The 13,981-nt window shown below is 49.2% G+C and overlaps 1 long non-coding RNA gene across 1 annotated transcript in view; it reads right to left on the bottom strand.

The window, feature by feature from the left end:
• Nucleotides 1–13,981, bottom strand: part of LOC109248801 (uncharacterized) — a 78,348-nt gene that overhangs the window by 3,292 nt on the left and 61,075 nt on the right. Inside the window, exon 3 of the long non-coding RNA XR_002072264.2 lies at nucleotides 12,727–12,806. This is a non-coding gene — a long non-coding RNA (uncharacterized LOC109248801). The remainder of the gene's footprint in view (nucleotides 1–12,726; nucleotides 12,807–13,981) is intronic.

The raw sequence follows: 13,981 nt of genomic DNA, 5'->3' as shown, positions 1-13,981 counted from the left end.
GAGCCCATAGACCCAGGAAAGTCTCCTCCCAGCAATGTGGCTGGGGACTCCGGGTGAAAAGAATTCTCTGACAGGACCCAGCCTCTGTGTAAGCCCAGGGATGACTGAGATGTTCACCTTCGGTCACAAGAGCTGCAGGGTGGCTCTCAGCCCACGATAGCATGGGGGGTCTTAAGCCGTGTTGGATTTTGTGGGACTGGTGTTGAAGTCATGGCCAGACTCTTCTAGGAGGCAGCCATATTCCCCCACAAGCTGAGCCTCTCCCAAGAGGCTGAAAAAACCAAGTTAAAAAATATATATAAAGGGGACCTGGGTGGCTCGGTTGGTTCAATGTTGGACTCTTGATTTCAGCTCGGGTCGTGATCTCACAGTCGTGAGAATGAGCCCTGCATAGGGCTCTGCACTGGGCAGGGAGCCTGCTTCAGACTCTCTCTCTCTCTCTCTCTCTCTCTCTCTCTTTTTCTCCCTCTGCCCCTCCCCGACTCCCTCCCTCCAAAAAAAAAAAAAAAGTAAAATAATTAGGAGAAGGAAGTGTGAGCCACACCAAGGGGTCTCCTGCAGGGTTCCTGCCCCTTTAACTACATGGGCTCACCGGCGGCAGCCAGCTCAAGGGAGATGGTGAGACTGGTAATGCCATCTGGGCAGCTCCCAAGCAGAAGGTTCTGGTGGCCATGCTTCTTCCTAGACTCACTTGCACTCCTGCACCGTCTGGGAAATACGGCTTTGGAGGCAAACAATCCCACTACAGTGTGGAAGACCGCCCAGCCACCACGCGCCCAAACGGATGCGTGTAGCAGTCTAACATGCGCCTTTCCCCCTGGTTAACAAGCTCCGAGGGCACGGGCCGCACCCATCCGGTTCCTTGTGTGCCTCAGTGAATGAAGCGTGCTTCAACGTATTTGTCGAATACCTGAATGGGCTGAGAAGAGAAAGGTGGGTGAAAGCTTTCACAGCGGGCTTGAGTCAGGCCTCCTTGTAAGGTCTGGCCACATCTCGCTTTGTCTTACGTTCCCTGCCCCACAGGCAGAGCCTGAGAAGGTGGCCAACTGCCTGTGGCTTACTGACAGAATGCTCCCAGGGGAAGGGAGGGAGGGAGGGGAGCCAGAGGGAGCAAGAGACAGAGCAAGGATGGGGTCTCAGCTGGAGACTGCTGGGGCTTGGACTGACCCCCTGGGCCGGGCTGGCCTTTCGTGCCCCCATTCCAGTCAGTCATGGGCTGCCTGCTGCCCCTGGATGGGGTGGGGGGTGGGGGGAAGGAGGTATAAGCCTCCCCAGGGCGATTCTCTGGAGAAGCAGCTGTGACCCCTTCACAGCCGACACTCATAGCAGCTGAAGGATCGGGGCACCCACCGGTCCCCATTTGACCACCCAACTCTCAGCCCCTCCCCCAGCAGGCACGCCTGAGCAGGTGGGCTCCCAGATTTAAATTCTCAGGATATGAGGAAGCTAGGCTTTGGTCGGCAAGCCTAAGCTATGTTCACGGCCTTAGGGGTATCTGGTGCTTTCCCAGTGATCACAAAAGGGATGCTTTGTTTTCCCTTTGGCTGCCAGTGCTCTTGAACACAGAAGACTCTGTCCAGGACCCTGGAGGGGAGATGCAGGGAGTTGGAGGAGGACCAAAACCTTGCCCTCGCTCTGTGCTAGACGCTGCCTGCGTGGAAAGCGAGAGGGGTTCATAGAGAGAGCAAAGTGACTCATCGCCACAGTGGAGAGTTGCCAGTAACGGGCATCAGCTCCCACAGCCCCTGCTAAAAACCGTCGCCTGGCTTTGAGTGACACTGGATGAAAATCCGGACTCTGAGCCCTATGTGCGAACCTCGCCTCACCTGGTCCCTGCGCACCTCTCTGGGCTCCCCGCCTCCTGTTCGCCCTCTTTCGTGTTCTGGCACCGTGGCATCTCCTCGGTTCCACAGGCAGGCAGATCTCACTGCTGCCTCGGGCTCTCCTGCTTCCTCTGGCCCCCACCCGGGGCGCTTTCTCCCACATCATCTGCCTAGAGAAGCCAGTGTTGGTCACTCCGTCCAATGAGGTCTACACCTCTAACCCACTCCACCCTGACCCCCCATCGCCTGGTGTTTCTCTTCTTTTGTCACCTGCTTTTTACATTCTCCCCCCCTTTGCAAATGCCAGCTCCACGAGAACACAGATCTTGACTAAGTCACTCGTGGCTGTAACTCCTGCGACCGCACATAGGAAAGTCAGGGAAGGGAGCTCTTTGAGAGTGAAGGGGGAAGAATCACGTATATTCGGTAGAAGTCGAGTTTGATGTTCTAGTAAAATATGTGGATGGAAATGCCCGGGAGACAGCTGGAGATGCCTGGCCAGACCCAAGGGAGAGTCTGAGCCTGGGATATATATGTTGGAGTCCTTCCCATAGAGCTAATAGCTGAAGTCCTGGGTGTGGATGAGAAACTAAGAACAGAGCCGTAGGCAACACCTACTTTCTGAATATTTGTTTTATCACTGCCCAGAAGGTTCTTCCACCTGCCATTAAACACCTCTCTCTCAAAACTAAAATTGCGGCTTAAGAATTCCTTTCCCCTTTTCCCGTGTTTATAGTTCCTGCCCTGTCGCGAACGTGGACCAGCAAGCACAGCCCTTCTGGAAGCAGCCCTCCCCCTCCTGGCAGCTGACAGGAGGCTCTCGGGCCAGGCCGGAGCTCCGCATATGGAAGTTCAATTACTGTCAACGGGAGGCCCATCTGCGGGGCGAGGGCAGAACGCACAGTGGAGATTGGTACACCAGATAGTAGCCTGGATCAAAGAGGAACCCAGAGTTTGTGAAGCCCTTTCATCCTCCCTGATGAAAGGTGATACACGAAGGCAAAATTATCATGATTATTTCATTGGGTTCCAATTGGAGATGGGCTGTACGGCTCACTAGCACGGACAATAGCTCGCAGGCTGCATGGACACTTCTATGATATGCACAGACGGGCTGTACACAATCAAGTGTGTGTGTGTGTGTGTGTGTGTGTGTGTGTGTGTGTTCATCAATAACATCACCTGAGCACTCTACTGTCAAAGAAGCCCTAAAAAGAATCACAGACTTGAACTCACGGAGTCCTACAGATACTGACATACCATGAAATATACATATTTGGTAAATGTGTATAAAAAAGCCGTGAAGCAGGGGGTAAAGGAAACAGTAAGGACACTTGGATTTGTCAGCGTCTCTCCAGAGAGAGCCCTGAGGATATACCATTCTTAGAATAAAGCTTTCATTTCACAGTGCATCAGTGGGAAAATTAACAAGCTCCCTTCGTCCTGTTCCATAATGCATTCTCTTTGTTTTAGATATTGAGCTGAGCTGGTGACTTAAAGCCATGCAAAATAGCTTTTAAATACAGATCTGGGCCTGGCAGTTTTGCCTTGCCAGTGACGGAAGGCCAACTCGTCCCATCATTAGGGAGATGGACATCATGTCACTTTGTCATTCAAATTCCATTTCGATTTAACTTCACGTCCCTCACTGGTGTTGGCTGTGGCACTGCAGAGGATGTGGCTTCTGGGTTGAACACTTTCCTGCCATTCGGGACCGGTGCTGTGGCTGGATTTAGATAGAGGTCCTTAGCTTGGAGTGAGGATAAGACACAGTATACGTGGGGTGGGGGAGGGGAGACTTTCTTAGGCCCCGTGTTTACCTGACCTTGCACGTAGCTTCTTCTTCCTCAGGGAGAAGCCGACTGCTGTTTTTGGCAGTTCTTCATGCCGAGGGAAAGCGAAAGGCCACAGGAAGGTGACAGCTGAGGCAAGGCTAGAACAGCAGGTCCCCAGGGTGGGTCATTCACTGGGCTGACAATCCAGTTGATGCTTGCTTGGGTTGGGGCCTCGCGCTAATCTGGGTGCTGACATCCTGGTGACAGGAGCAGAGGGAAAGCGAGCCGGAGAGCAGACATGGGAAACCTTGAAATGACTCCCCTAAATGACGGTTGACTTGTTTTGTGGCATCAGACCCCCGAGGCACAGGAATGCTGAAGTGTCAGCTAGGCAGGCTGGGTACGCTTCTATTCAGGACATGGAGGCAAACAGCGTCCTACAGAATCAGCCCAGTGGCTTCATCATACAGGCTTTTGTCCAGCTGGGTCCGGATGTCCGTGAGTCTAGGTTCCATCTTCCCCGCTCACGTTTTTACTCCGGCAGAAATGGAGGGCTTTCCTCCCTGCAGCCGAGCAGAAGACGTGCAACTCACAAGCAGGCCCTCTCAAAGGACATCGCAGGTTCTTGAAGAGAGCGTAGCAGGTCTAAGTGGATCAGATGCCATGACTCAACAGCTTCTCCTTGATTCTTTAATCTCACATCTTTAATCTCACATCCACCTGTTGCACATTTGCACACTCAGTTCGAGGCGCTGAGCATGATTTGTAAGTGTGAGCGATGTTTTAAAGATCGATCAAAATCATACCCGGGAAATTCTGTTCTGGACCAGGCCACTGCAAAGCCCCATGAAGGCCAAGAACCCTCAAGAAGAAAGGGCCACCTCTAAGTTAGTTGGAGTTGGAGAAGAGACAGAAGAATACTCTAGACCTTGGGCCAAGGAGCATGGGAGTGAGGTTTACCTCCATTTCCAGCAACTGCCACACACATAGTCCCTTTCAAAAATGCCAGTGGCCTCGAAGAAGAGACAGCTGCCTCCCCAGTCCCTCTCATTCATCACCTGCTTGTTGCCCTAGGACTGATAAGACAAATCCAGATCAAATTCCCTAGCAGCTGGGAGAGCTCTGAGACAGGGAAAGGGAACTTGGCAGGAGTCCAAGAGGGTAGCAAAGATCAAATTGTGTATTACATTTTCCAGGAACTAAAACCTTGCTCCCTCTGCAAACCTAGGGGAGGCACCTCAAATCAGTTAGCACCAAATGGGCTTTCTTGGAAGAAAACAATGCCTTCAGCTTCCACAAGAGGAATTAAGACAACAGAGAACTGATAGGCCAGTCTATTCTCACTGGGCCAGATAGTAGGAAAATAAAGTCAAAGGGCGGAGACGAACATTGTAGCAGAGGTGAAGGGCAAATGGGAGAAGCTTTGAGCAACACCGGACTGAGCGAGAGGCATAGGTTCTTGTTCTCTCTCTCTCTCTTTCCCTGTCTCTCTCTCTCTCTCTCTCTCCCTCTCTTCTTCTTTCTCTCTCCATCCCTCCCTCATTTTGAAAATGCACTCAAACCCCTCCGGGGTTTAGGTTATTGTTTAATGTAGTGATCTCTTCAAGTTCAGATCCTTCCGGCTTGAAACTTTTAGAATTTCTTAATACCAAAGTCTTCACAAGGCATTCCATCTGATGTCTAACTCTTTTGACTCATTTATCTTAGTGACACCTCAAGTTTGGGCTACAAAATAGCCCAGAGGTGTTGCTAAAGCTTTAACTTTTTTTCATTCAAACATACCAGTTTTTGGAGGAAGCTGCATCCAGACGTGAGGTCTCAAAATATCAGTGACCCGACGAATTCTGGGAGGAACTGCTCTGTGTCTTATTTGTCATTATACGAGTCCTTGCCGGTGTTAAAAAAAATCATAGGATTATATACACCAAAAAAGGTAAATTTTACTGTTGGTAAATTTTAAAAATATGAACACAAAAATTGCCAGTGATGTCCCAGTATTAAATCAAGCAAACTTCCTAATCAGATGAGCTCTCTTCATTCATCCAAAAAGCAAAAAAAAAAAAAAAGATAGTTGGTATGGTAGAGTGATCACATCCACGATCCTAGTTCCCCGCCCCTTCTTGTAGCCATGACCTCTGATGACCTCCTACTGTCTGTGCATCCAGCCATGTGACTTGCTTTATCCAATGGGATATTAGTGGGCGAGACACAAGCAGATGCTTGAAAGAGCACTTACATGTTTCCATGTGCATTTCTGTTCTTGTCTTCTGTCACCACCGAGACGACGTGCCCCAGCTGGTCTGCTGGAGGATGGGACACAAACGTGGGAGCAGAGTTGAATCATCAGCCATCCCAGCCAAGATGGCCAAGAGTCAGACGATTACCAGATACGTGAGTGAGTTCTGAGACCAGAACTGCTTGGCCAGTTCAGCCTAAACCGCCAGCACACAGACCCATAAACTAAGTAGATGTTTATTATTTTGGACTTTGAGACCGTCTGTTATGAAGCATTATTGTGACCACAGATAAGTGATACAAAAGTAAGGAATTAAGAACCATAGGAAAAAGCCACTTGAACTAAGGAATGAGTTAAGCTTGGAGAGGTGGGAAACTATAGGATCTGGGCACACATTCCTGAAATGCCCTTTTATTTATTTGTTTGTTTGTTTACAGAAAGGCCACCTGAATAATGCTGTACAGGGAGATGAAGGCAAGATCGGAGTGGAACCAGTCTGGGGATGTGTCACCTTGTGATCAGTTCCTGATAGTGAGGGTGTCTCCAGATCTTTGAATTCGAATCCATGGATTCAACCATACACAGCCTCAGATGAATGTAACCAAGTGATTGTAAAGGAAAAACAGAGCAGTGTTGTCATAGTCTTTCATGAACGCATGTATGTATTTTGTATATATATTATGCTTCTTTGCCTCCTTCCTGTCTGAAATCTCCACCAGACTCTAAGGTCTATGAGGATAGAGATCAATTCTGTCTTGTTCACCACTGTATGCCCCATGCCTAGCATGGTGCAAGGCATACAGTAATGGTTTAATAATCATTTACCGAATAAGTGAGATCTGGAAACAAGGCAGAGGAAGAGCAAGACAGAGCCCAGTTAAGGGAATCATCCTTCGGCCCCCACCTTGGGTGCCCCAGATGTAGTATGTGGGCCAGTGGGCAATTTCCCGTCACATTTACAGCCACTGTCTTTATGTGGCTCAGGGATGGGTCTGGGTCAGGTAGTCACGTTAGGGCTGCAGGAGACAGTGACACATGTCCTCTAAAGCTGCAAAGAGCTAAAAATATTAGTCTTCAAAGGCTAATTCACTCAGAAAGCATTACCTGAAACCCTCTGTGTATACAGCTCTAAGACATTACGGTTGGTTTTTCCCCTCCTCTAACCCAACTGTCTGGCCCAACATCTTGCCATCCAGACTCTAGCTAACAGCTGATAGAGAGAAGCTTCCCAGAAACTGCCCACAATGTCCATTGCTGGGATTCTTGTTGTCTTATTTCTACGCCAGCTTCTAGGCTGCTAGCCCTTGTCCTTAGCTGCCATTTTGGCCTCTGCTCCTCCTCCTTGTGACCATGCTAAGAAGCTCCACCCTGAACTTGGTTACTCCCCGAGGGTGTCTTTGGCCTGGCTTCGGGGTCACACCGGCCTGGAGCTGCCAGTATGGTCCACCAAGGCTCAGAAGGCTTGGCTGTGCTCTGGTGGATGCCGAAGACACCCAACTCCGCTCCTGCCAGCCCATGAACTCCAGAGGCTCTGGCTTGCCCTGCTACTGCTTTCCTTCTTGTCCCTTTCCTCTGTGGCCCTTCATGGTTCTCCCTTCTCTATCCTTTCTTCATTTAAAAAAATAAAAGTGGAAATTAATGGGAAACCTAAAGCTTTCCAACATATAGTGCTTTTGTTTTATTTGCTTGTTTTTTAAATGACATACTTTAAATTTTTTTAATGTTGATTTATTTTTGAGAGAGAGAGAGACAGACAAGAGAGACAGAGTCTGAGCAGCGGAGGGGCAGAGAGAGGGAGACAGGATCTGAAGCCAGCTCTGAACTGTCAGTACAGAGCCCGATGCGGGGCTCAAACCCACAAACTGTGAGATTGTGACCTGAGCCGAAGTTGGACGCTCAACCAACTGAGTCGCCCAGGCGCCCCATATTTGTTTGTTTGTTTTTACACACTTATCTGGAGGTAGGAGTAGCTTTGAAGCCTGGATTTTTCTCCCTGCATTGATCCAAAACGCTGGGTTTGAAAGAACTGGGAGAAAACAAGACAGTACAAGTGACCTAGACTTAATTAAATGGAAATAATTAAACATCAGGCATTGGCAAAGCCCTACTTTGTGGTCAGAGGACAGTTGCCAGAACCAGAGGGGCATTCGATAGCGGGAGACCTAAAGTGACCACAGGGGAAAGGGCTTCGAGTTGTCAGAATCCTTTTGGCAACCAACAGCCCGGAGGATGTCCCCTAGCCTGCCCATCATCAAGGAGGTCCCACCCTCTCGCCCTGCCCCACCTCTGCAGGGCTGAGCACCGGCACTTGGTAGGAGGCCTTCAAAGACACTTTTGCAAGAAGCAGTACCACAGAGTCTTTATATTTCAGGAGAAACGAGCTCCTGTTCCATGCAATCACACATAGGTACCAAAATAACAGGGCAGCAGAAATAGAATCGCTGAATTGTAAGCAAGACAGAAAGTCTCCATACTTTGAATACTGGACGTTGAAAAGCTTCTGCATTTAGCACGTCAGCTCAGACACTAGAAAATGGTCGATCCGATGTGGGTTTGTTTGGACCAATGGGGGAGGAAGGTCTTCACGGACTATTGAAGGAAGCGAGGAGAACACGGAACCAGGAGAGTATGAGAAGAAGGGTCCAGCTGGCACTTACCCTTAGCCTCCTCTCTGAAAGAGATGCAGCCATTTCTTAGGAAGGAGGGGTGGGAAGGAGCCACCAGACTTGCAGGGGGAGTTGAGCCTGTATATATGTTATGATTTGCCTCCGTGTATTTATCCAGTTTTAACTAGGGCGCGATTAGTTTAATAGGTGCATTTTAGTTTATTGTTTAATATGTGCTGTTTAAATAGAACTTCCTGGACGAGATGCTTTAGTGAGTCCCAATTAGCAGCTCCCGCTGTAGGCAGTTCAAGCACAGGGCGGGCAGTTCAGGGAGGTACTTTGGAAGTGGACGGGGTCTCCCAGCAGTCTTGGTACTACCTCAAGGTAGCAACTTTCTAGACCACTTCTGGGTATGGGCAGCTCGCTCAGAGTACTAACTATCACCAAGGGGATTGGTCCCCCCAAAATGCTCACCCCGTGTTCCAGGAAATTTGACCTTCTGTCGCAAAGGGTGCTAAGAAGGGGGCCCCGTGCCAGGGTGAGAGAGGCCTGAGTGCCAGGCATTTGCCTGAGGGGCAAGGTCTCTGGAGGCCACTGCACATTCCATAGGGCAGAGTCAGAGCCCTGGCTTGGGGAGGGGTCTGCAGGCCACGGCCTTTGCTAGAACTTGGACGCCCCACCCCCCATTCAGCTTGTGCCTTCCCCTCCCCCATCTCTGAGTCACCAGGCATCTAGAAAAGCTCTCTCCTTGTTTTATCTGGCAGAACCTTGGGGACAATAATTGGACTGGGTTCAACTGGCCAGGAAACCAAAGCCCACAGAAAAATGCCTCATGACTCCTGCCAACCTCTGCTCCGTGCCAGTCCCGGTGCCGGACAAACAGCCCTGCCAGCGTTTGGATTTGAGAGGGGAAGTACATTCCGTATGTGGAAGCCACATAATAGAAGTTATGTACTTTTCGGGGACTGAACCGGCCAGCGCCACTGCGGCTCCCATTATGTGGCTCATGAAAGGGTTTCACCTCCTGGACTGGAAGGGAGTTGGTCTGTCTGCAACAAAGGCGTTTGCCTCTGTGGCTTTCTGAAAAAGAATGTGTGTGCTTGTCAAAACAGAACTTTCCTCCGTACTTGGAAGAGTAGGCCCGTCTGCCTGCCAGAAAGGAGCAAGGCCTCAGTCTGGTTAAAAAGGGAGAAAAATTCCACTGAGCAGGCCCGTTAGCCCCCGGCCAGGACGGCCTGCCTCTCTCACAAAGACGTTTGTTCAGGGTGCATTGCCGCCTTCCCCAGCAATTTCCCGCCAGTGCAGTTGGATGCAGTCTGGAAGGGGGGGGGGGAGCTGACGAAGTCACTGGGGTGCATGTTTTCCTATCCTGGAAAGGTAAATAAAACTTTTCTCTGGGGTGGACGGGAGCCCCGAGGCTCACGGAATTGTGAGTGACGTGTCGGTAAACACTCTCACTTTGCTTTTCCAATCATCTTTTTCCTCTGAACTAGGCTGCTGTTTCCCCTGTGATAGTGCAAAAACAGAGACACAGAGATAACTTGCCCCCGGACCTGGAGGAGGGCTCTGAAAACCCGCTTGGGGATTAATCAACTGGTTATGATAGTGTGGCTCTCCTCCAGAAGTTTGCTCTGGAGTCGGCCTCCCAGTGCAGACCTGAGAAGGGGCTCAACCAAAGCAAAGTTCAGGGTCCAGATTGGGTTCGGCTCTACGAGTCCAATAAACACCACTGGTCTCTTCTGCAAGGATAATCTAACTTGGGTGTGATTGGCACATACTTCCTTCCAGTGCCCGACGGACCCATTCCCTGGAATGGCTCCAGATTCTCAAGGAAATCTTCATGAAAACTCAAAAGTTCGCTCGGAAGAGGGACCCCTCTCCCCTGTAAATGGATCATGTCTCCATAAGACAGATCTGCACAGTAGGCTCCTTGAGGCGATAGGTGGATTCGAAGCCCCTGATCGTGAAAACTGCGTCATTTAATTTGAGCGGTGGGGTAACTTTCCCTAACAAATGAAAATTGCCTCCTTGGTTCCAAGGTAGGAAAGAAAGAATACAGGCAGAGCCTGGGTTAATCTCACGTTTGCCTTGTTCTCTGTGGTTGCAGAAGCAATTACGTTTTGAGACACCACAGCCCTCGAGTATCTGCCTGAATTTCTGGAGACACCACCAGAAGGCTTTGCAGCATGAAGGACATTTTTAGCTCCGGTTCCTAAAACCCTAGTTGTGAGCTCCAGGACGATAATAAAATATCACCGCAGAGCGTAGCTGTTGCTAATTTATGCAAGCTTGTTTAGATGACGCCGGGAATTTTTGTTAACTGATGCGTGCAAACTTACACATTGCTTATTGAAAACCCATAGCTCACATCTGTGGATGTGGTTGCTTTGTTATTAAGAACGTGCCTGACCCCCTGGGGCTCCGAGGATGAGTGTGTAACACAAGCACCTGGTTCGATGCCAGGCACTGTTCCATGCCAAGCAGAACTTCACCATGGTTCGAGAGGTTAAAAATCACCAGCCGGGTATAATGATAAGTGTGGACCACCAGTGAAACTTCAGAAGTAGTTTCCCTATTATTATTTCTAGGGATAATACACTGTGGATATACCTGCTGATCTCCAAGGGGTTCATCTGCTGGGTGTGTTCCAGGGTTCCTCGTGACTCTGGGCTAATACCTAAAGTCAACGGTAAGAAGTTACAAATGCTGTCCAATTGAGATTCAAGAAAAGTATACTAAGTTTAAGAGAAATGACACCCTGTATTTAATGAGGATGTGCGCTAGGAAGTTGCCATAAGCATGATGCGTCTCTTTATATGATACAATTGGAAGCACACAATATTCCCTAAGAAGTATTCTTGCCAGAAAGAATGAACCCGGGCTTTAATCAAGGATCTGGAGGTAACCACCGTGCACAGGAAGTTCGGGAGATAGAGGAATACGCTAAACAACATTATGAGAAGGAAGGAAGCCAAGTCCAGGAGATGGGAAATTCTATAGGACAAAGGACTTGATTCCTTCAACATGGAAATGACTTTGAAAACACGGGACAGGAGAAACTGTTACAGATTAATGGAAACTTAGGAAATGTATGGAAAACAACAATGTGTGGACCCAGTTTGGACCCTGTTATCCAACCAGTTGTGAAAGTTTTTTTGAGATATTCTGGAAAATGTGAACAAAGGTTATTAGATAATCCGGGCTGGTGATAATACACTATGGATATGTTAAAAAACAAAAGTTCTTATTTGTATGTGTGTGTGTGTGTGTGTGTGTGTGTGTGTAGCTGAGATTTACTTTGAAACACCTTAGCAAAAAAAAACAAAAAACAAAAACAGATATAGATATGTAGATGAAACAAGATGAGCAAAATGTTGCTGAATGTTGATGCCTAGGTAATGCATCCCTAGGATTTCAGTATGCTATTCTCTCTGCTTTGGTGGACAAGAAAAATTTCCAGAATATGGGGGCACCTGGGTGGCTCAGCCACTTAAGTGGCCAACCTTGGCTCAGATCATGATCTCACTCTTTGTGAGTTTGAGCCCTGCATCACGCTCTGCGCTGACAATGCACGGTCTGCTTGGGAGTCCCCCCAGCCACCTTCCAGGATATATCTGTGGAAAATATGGCAGCCACATGGTGCCGTGAGGAGGAGAGGGTGAGCAGTCTTCAGAGGATCTGGGGACTTCGGCCACAGACAGATGCTTGGGAGTGCTGGTCAGGTTGCCCCTCACAGTGGCCTTTCTGATTTGTCAGCCAGCAACCAGACCAAGGGCCCTGGTCTATGCTGCCTGGCACTCTGGCTTAGGGGGCCGATACTGGACTTCGATCACTGGCCCTGGGACCACATAATGTGGAACAGCCTCCGGGAGGTATATGCCACACGCATGCGGGACACTGCCGTTGGAAAAGTATTTGCATTGGCTCCTGGGAACAACCATTTGAAATCTCTTAACGCCGTGCCCCGTTCCCTCGCTGCCTTCTTTCCTGTCACCGACACGGACCCAGGCAACCCCATCCTTCACTTTGCCGCTCTTCCAAGGACCCGGGATCACCTGCATGCCCGCTAATTATTCTGTCTCCCTCCCTTCCTCCGCCCTTGTTTTGTTTGAAGAACTCCAAAGGATTGTCCGGGCTAATTGCAAAGGCTGTTTGAATGAGAACAAGTCTCTGGTGAAAGAAAAGCCAGAGTTAGAGAATGCTGTGTTCAGAAGCAATCTCGTTTCTGGAAAGTATGCACGGTAACTCTTAACTGCTTATCAAACAGCTCCAAATGTAGGTCTCACCTTTTGAATTGCTGGCTTGTAAATGGGCCTCCCTGGTATCCCGGGTCTCTGCAGAGGTGCTTGAGGGGCCAGTGCCGGCCCTGAAAGAGGGATAAGATAGAAAAGGACATTTGAGCGTGCACGGTCCCACAGCCCACTTTCGCCTCAGAGAACTCCCCTTTCTTCTGCTTTGTCTAAGACTTAAAAAAAACTTCCCTGTCTAAAAAAGTAACTAAATAAAAAGAAAGCTGAAAGCCAACGGCTTTAATAAGTAAATATTCCAGCTGATTATTGATTTACATATAGTCTTTGCTAAAGGGCTTGGGAAATGATTTCCTAAGATGTCTGAACACTCTACCTGCAATTTTGTTTCATCCGTTTGTTTTGCTGACAAACCTTTCTTTCACAGGAAGACAAACCAGCCCAGTCCCATGGGATTTTGTACAAATTTGCATAACGGGGGGATCCAAAGGTAATTGCATTCTCTATAGCTAATCTTTTTCCCAAGTGGAAGTTCAACGTTACCAATCAGCCAACATCCTATTTGTGGCTTGCTGCACCTGCCTGGATCCCATATCGACATTGAGAAGCCACCTGAACATGGCAGGGGCCGTGGGGGAAATAGTCTGTCACTGATCATGAAGCCTGACCCTTTTCCTGCCGGACAACCAGACTGATAAATCCAGGTAGCCTCAGATGTGCCCCTCTTCACCTTCCGACTCCCATAATTCCCACAGCGAAAGGCCAAGCGACGTTTGATGGTGACAGGAAAAGCGGCCACGCCATCGATCATGAAATCCCGGGGCGGCAGTTGAGAGTCAATCACTGCCTTCTTGTCACCATTTCCGATAAAAACAACGGCAAAGTTACTGCCTCATAACTACAAAGTACCTTCGTGTTTCAGAGCAGACACACAAATGGTGGGTGCCTCTAGCTCTTCCAAATCCCAGAGGAATGCATGGAACAGAGGCGAGGGAACAAGTCAGAGAGCAGAGAATGACATCGTGACAACGGTTGTGTCCCCAGTAAGGAGTCAGACAACCGTATTCCCTGGCCGGCTGTGGGGGACGGGGCATTCCACTTTATGCCAACGAATATTTGTGGAGCACACACTCCAAACGAAGCCCTATGATCACACCAAAGGGGCCACGAGGACGGTGAGAGGTGTCTTGTCCTCAAGCAGCTTGCGATCTGGTGACACAGCAAGGTTGTATTCAATGAACCAGAAAGCGTAACGCGCAAGGGGTTAATGTCATGAGAGGACACAGCACAGGCA

Source organism: Panthera pardus, unplaced genomic scaffold (genome assembly GCF_024362965.1).
Source record: "Panthera pardus isolate Hobbes unplaced genomic scaffold, ASM2436296v1 HiC_scaffold_16, whole genome shotgun sequence".
NCBI lineage: Eukaryota > Metazoa > Chordata > Mammalia > Carnivora > Felidae > Panthera > Panthera pardus.
This window is presented reverse-complemented; position numbering and strand designations above follow the sequence as displayed.